General features: G+C 49.7%; 1 protein-coding gene across 1 annotated transcript in view; it reads right to left on the bottom strand.

The window, feature by feature from the left end:
- DCPS (decapping enzyme, scavenger) overlaps window positions 1-6,490 on the bottom strand; it is a 35,843-nt gene that overhangs the window by 26,575 nt on the left and 2,778 nt on the right. The window lies entirely within an intron of this gene.

The following is a 6,490-nucleotide window of genomic DNA, read 5'->3' on the forward strand; positions in this document are numbered from 1 at the left end:
GCTCATTAAGCAATTCTGATGAACGGTACTACTTAAGAGCCATTTACCAATAAAACCTGAGATAAATGATTCCATGACCTCGTATGATAAAGAAACCTCCTGAGGTAGTCTAGCCAGCTATTTGATTCCTCATTTTTCATTCAGGGAAACTGAGTCTCGGCAGTTCAGTGACTTCCTCTGGTGTTGCCTGCTGGCCACAAGCCTGCAGTATTTCTCATGTTAGACGACCATGTCCTCCTCGGGGTGTCCTGGCGGAGACCTAGCTGGCAAGGCATTCCCTGTTGTTCACTGTCCAGAGAACTCTTGTCCCTCAGCTCAGCTGCAACGGGAGGGCTGCCCTTGGGGAATGGGTGAGAGGTCTGTGCCAGTCTGTGCCAGAGAGGCACCCACAGAGCCTGGTACCCAACTGCCTGGTTCTCTTCCAGTTGCTGTAGGTCCTGCCTACACTGCCCTATTCTGCTACGGCTGGCATCATCCTGGAGATGACACCCCCACCAACTGCTGGGGAGAAAAGGGTCTGGCTCAGCCACGCCCCTGCCCCAGAGAAGAGGATGCACTCAGAAATGGAAGTCTGATAATTCCCAAAACCCAGAAGTAGGAGGCTGAAACTGAACATCTTCACTTTCAGCAACTAAAAACCAAACTTGAGAATGAGGATGGAGCCCTGCAAATTCATGGGAGAATATTCTAAGTCCATCTAAGGACTTGCCAGTTTGTCTTAACTTTCGATTAGGAAATACACTGTACATATAAAACAAGGGGGTGTGTATATAAAACATGTACCACTTAAAGAACCTAAAATCAGGCCAGACATGGTCGTGCCTATAATCCTAGCACTTTGGGAGGCCAAAGAGGGAGGATCACTTGAGCCCAGGAGTTCGAGGCTACAGTGAGCTATGATTGGGCCAGTGTACTCCAGCCTGGGCAACAGAGTGAAACTCTATCTCAAAAAAAAAAAAAAGACTTAAAATAAAATAAAAATAATACACATGCACAGAACACATAGTTCAAGAAATAGAACTAGAATTTTTGACAGTCTCTCTGCCCTGCCCTCATGAGGGATAATCACCTTTCTGATTTGGGGGTTAATCGTTTCTTTTTTACCTTCATAGTCTTATGGTGTACGTATGCATCCCTAAGCAGCATATTGCTTAGTTCTGCTCGTTTTCATCTCCATATCATTGGAATCACACTGTGTGTATTCTGTGTCTTGCTTTTCTTGCTAGACATGGTGAGATTCATCGCTCATTGATGTGAGCAACTGTAGTTCATTTTCAGTGCCATTTTAAGGGAGGTAGCAGAAATATACCTCAGTTTACCTATCTATTCTGCTGTCGACTGTTTCTAGTTTGTTCTATCTTTAACAATGCTGCCAGGAACACTCTTCAGGGAACGGCTAGTTTTTTAAAATGCTCCTTCCAGAGAAGTCCTCACCCCTCCATCAGGTCTGGATTTTGCCTCTGCAAGGAACACAGGGCAGAAAACGCTGGCCTGTAACTAAAGTACTAGGAGTTCTCTGCAACCAGACAAGATTCCCAGGATCCCATCCCTCTGCTCCCCACCCTGGCCTCACTCACACGCAGATGCCGTCTCCTCTTTCGAACCTGAGATTCCACCTCCTGCTTTACATCGGAGAAGACAACTGGCCTTTTCAGAGGCCGCCTGGATTTCTGAGTCACACCCCTCTCCCTACTCTCTGCCTGCTTCCTCCCCAGCTGAGAGGGAACAGACTTCAGTGAAAGGGCTCCACAGATAGGCCGCAGGGTGTCCGCTGAGGTGGAGGAGGAGACACCCGCTCCGCCAGGCCTGGAGGGACAAAGGAAGTGCTCAGATGCCAGCTGTCCGGCCACTAGTTCCTCGCATGTGCCACACGGCAACAGAAAGGAGAAAGGAAACCTACCCACGGGCAGGGCCAGTCACTTTCCCACGTTACATGTATTGTTCCATTTAAGGCTCATATAATTTGAAAGATAGAAAAACAGTAACAGGCAACACAACAGTAACACTTTTTGGATACAGACTACATGCTGGCTGCCGTGCTAAGTGGTTTGCGTACCTTCGCTCAGTGGGTCCTAACCTGTTACCGTGGCCACGAGGTCAGTTTAGGAGGTTAAGAGCAGCATTTAAAAAAGGAAACAGGTAAGACTAGAAATAGACAGAAAATACTAGAGAGTACCCCATAACGTAAGGGTGAGCACTGTTTTGTGAAACTTTTGTTTCACTCATATCCATGTATATTCATTTATGCATACTGGACCATAATATGAAATGTATCTCTCACTGCGGGCAGAGCTAAAGGACATTGTAAAACACTTCCTTATCTATTTCACAACTGTCCCACTGCGATATGTTCAGTTACTAATCTAATTTAACAGAGAAAATAGCTGAAGCTACTTCCTCAACTTACCTGTGCCACCTGTGCCACACATCCCGGCCACCACCTCGCCCCATGCTCCCAACACAGTGGCCTCCTTTCTGGTCCTCTTTCCTTCCCTAGGACATGTGCTGTTTCCTCAGCCCAGAACATTCTCCCCACACCTCTCGCCAGCTCTCGGCACAGCCGGTTCCTTCCCATCCTTCAGGTCTCAGCTTGGGTGCCATCTCTGCTGCAGAGCCCGCCTGGAGCCCTGGTCTGAGCAGCCCCTCTGCCACTCGTGGGCACTCAGACATCTGCTTGCCTGTCTGCCGTCTGCCTTCCCCACTAGAGCTCCGAGGACAGGGATGACATGTGTCACATTCACCAACGCCTCCCTCCCGTCCACCAGAGTAGCTGGCACTTCACGTCTGTTAAACGGACGAAGAAGCATGCCAGGTCCTCACGGTTAGTAAACGGCAAAGCCGGGATTCCAACCCAAGCCCTGCTCTTAACCCCTGCGCTGCCTTTGAACTCAGAACGAGGCAACGCTGCCCCCCACACCACTGGAAAGTGCCAGCACCAGGACGGAACCCAGGCACGCCCAACTCCCGAGGCCCCTGCTCTCCCCACGGCGTCACGTGGTGAGGAGCCGGGAGTGGCTCCCAAGAGCAGCCTCTTGTGGTCAGCCGAGAATGTGGAGGGGAGAGGCGAATGAGGAGGCTACACAACCTTCAGACTGGGAAAGAAGAAATTTGCCAGCGACTAAAGAAATACCGGAAGAAATCACACGTGCACACAATTTCTGCTGCGTCCTGGAGAGCAGCCAGCTCAGAAACGAGGGAGGGAGCTCCTGGGCAGGCGGCATTCTGAGGCGGTCTGGAGAGACAGCCAGGACAGCAGAAACACTCCAGGCGCAGCCGAGCAAGGGCGCCGAGGGCCGAGGCTGCAGGGCCTGCACCTGAAGGCCCCTGGGGGGCAGCGCTGAGCTGGAGATGCTGAAAGGAGCCCTGAGGAGGCCCCGGCCGGTGGGCCACAGGGATCCTTCGGCAACGCTGCCACCCTGTGGCTGTGGAACGCCCGGCCCACGGGAAATGATCCGCAGACGGGTCAGTCTGGGGGTTCCTTCTTCAGCGTTCACTTACTGAGCACCTAACACGGTCTGACACAGCTCCGACCTTCGCGGAACTCTGCCCCTTACAACCAGGCAGTGGCCAAACCTCTTTTCACCTCCCTCTTTGCGTAACTTGTGCCCCTACCCCAGACAAGACTGAGGGCAAGGGTGCCAGCTTATTCACCTCTGAAGCTACACTACCTAGAACAGGGCCCAGCACGTCGGAATAATAAAGCAGCCACTACTCAGTATGTGCTAAGTGCTTTTGATTTATTTCAGAGACAGGGTCTCGTTCTGACACCCAGGCTTGAGTCAGGGGCACAATCATAACTCATTACAGCCTTGAACTCCCGGGCCTCCTGAGTAGTGGGAACTACAGGCGCACACCACCATACGTGGCTAATTTTTTTTTTGGTAGAGACGGTGTCTCAATATGTTACTCAGGCTGGTCTCGAACTCCAAACTCCAGCGATCCTCCCATACCGGCCTTCCAAAGTCCTGCGATTACAGGTGTGACCCACCCTGCCCGGCCTTGTGCATTTGAATACATTCTCAAATCTCACCTTTGAGGTACCTATGAGACCTCCAAATGGAGACATAGAGTAGAAGTTTATTTCAATACAAGCCTGGAGTTCTTGGAGAGGACAGGGGAAATAAAGACGGTGTCACCAGCACACAGACGGTCTATTTTTAAAGTCCAGTGCATATGGCTCACCAGGAGATTGTGCCAAAATGCAGACTCTGATTCTGCAGTCTGGAGTGGGGCCTGAGATTGTTTCTCACAAGCTTCTAGCTGGGCCCATATTGCTGGCCCACAGACCCCACTTTGAATGGCAAAAAATCTGGAACGGGGGTTAACAAACTATGGCCAGGAGGTCAAATGTGGCTTCTGTCCTGTGTGTGTATAACCAGCAAGCTAAGAGTGATATTTTCATTTTTACAGGGGCTGAGAGAAAGAAAATGAAAGAGAAGGAAGGAAGAGGAGGATAAGGAAGGGGGAAAGGAAGGAAGAAGGGAGAAGATGGAGAAGAAAAAGAGACAGAGACCATTTGTGCCTCGCAGAGACTAAAATATTTACTCTGGTTCTTTACAGAAAAAGTTTGCCAACCCCTGATTTAAAATATCACCCAGGGACAGGTGTTTAGCTAAAAAAGGGAGAGACGAGGACCAGGCCCTTAAGCAAACTGTTGTGACTTCCAAATCGCCACGCCTGGTCTGGGGAGGACGAGTAAGAGTGCAAGGCACTACATGCACAGCTGACCCTCTGTATCTGTGGGTTCCGCAACTGTGGACTCAACGGACCACGGACCAAAAATATTCGGGAAAAAGACAGACGGTAGCATCTGTACTGCAACATGTACAGGTATTTTTTTCTTGTCATTATTCCCTAAACAATATAGCATAACAACTATTCACACAGCATTTGCATTGTACTTAGGTAGTAAATCTAGAGATGATTTAGTATACAGGAGGAGGATGTGTGTAGGTTATATGCAAATACTACAACATTTTATATAAGGAACTTGAGCATCCATGGATTTTGGTATCAGCAGAGGGTGCTGGAACCAACCCCTGACGGATGCCATGGGACAACTACATGCTAAGTAAGAAGGCAGGAAAAGATGAGCTAACCTCTGAGGCTTCCAGGTGACTGGGGCTGGTCCCGGGGAAGGGGTTCTGGAGACATTTGGGGTTCTAAGTGGGAAACAGGACCAGTGGTGAACCAACAGCTGAATGTCTCTTTCAGTGTTGATCCTGGAACAAAACAACATAAGCAGAAAGAGGGCAAGGACCACCACCACTGGCGTGCAGTGCTACAGAAGTCCTGGGGACATAAAACAAACAGGAAAGCCGGGGAATTCCACAGGGTTGTCCTGTAGAGCAGAACCGTCTGAATTTTGGCCAAGGGTGCGGAGGGTGGGCAGAGGGACTGGGTAAGGTGTGGGAAAGAGTGTGGCAGCAAAATAATGGCCCAGAGCCTGCAGTTTGGGGACCACCCCAAGCTGAGTTTGGCTACAGTGCCTGCTGTCATGCTGCTGCCACCCTGTGCTGAGGGTATATTTGCTTAAATGTCAGCGCCTGAGAAGATAAATACAGCTGCCCGTTTCCATCAACGTGAACCGATCAACCTGGCTCGCTTTCAGTGGAGGGCCAGGCTATTTTGCTTTAAGTTGTGACAGGTTTGCTTGCCCCATCATCAAGTAAGTGTCCACGTATATCTCTGAAGGACAATAGCACCCTTTCATGGGGTTTAGGGAAGACTATCTATCAAAAGACCATGCAGCAGGATATCTGTAAAGCCACATTGTTCTTAAATGCTCAAGGGCAAACTAGAAGACAGAAGTATGTGACAGAGCCCAGAACTTCATGGTTGGAAGGAACCTTTAAGGTCAACCAGTCACCCTCCAGCAAAGCTGCCCACAAAATCTAACCATCCAGAGAAAACACACACATGCCATGCCTGGCTTTTGGCATGGAATATTTTCCTTCTTTTTAATAAATTAAAAAATACTTGGAATCGAAGATAAATCTCTGCCTTTTAACCCATGAGTTCCTACCCTTCTCAAGCCCGCCTCCCTAGATCACACTATTTGTCTCCCACACCAGGAAGCAGCCACCTTCAGGAAAGTGACTGATCTTTGCAGCACCCAGCACACTGGTTGGCCCTTGCTATATAAGAGTGGTGGGCAAGATCCCAGTCTACTGAAAGACCTTAGTTTTCCTGCCACCTACTGGCTATACGGTTTTGGACACCTTACTTAACCTTTCGAAACCTGTTTCCAGCTAGGCTGGTGGTTCACTGCCTATAATCCCAGCACTTTGGGAGGCCCAGGCAGGAAGATTCTTGAGGCCAGGAATATAAGAACAGCCTGAGCAACACAGCAAGACTCTAACCCTACAACATTTTTTAAAAAAATTAGCCAGGGCCGGGCGCGGTGGCTCACACCTGTAATCCTAGCACTCTGGGAGGCCGAGGCAGGAGGATCGTTTGAGCTCAGGAGTTGGAGACCAGCCTGAGCAAG

This window comes from Propithecus coquereli, unplaced genomic scaffold, assembly GCF_000956105.1.
Source record: "Propithecus coquereli isolate 6110/MARCELLA unplaced genomic scaffold, Pcoq_1.0 Scaffold815, whole genome shotgun sequence".
NCBI classification, from domain to species: Eukaryota; Metazoa; Chordata; class Mammalia; order Primates; family Indriidae; genus Propithecus; species Propithecus coquereli.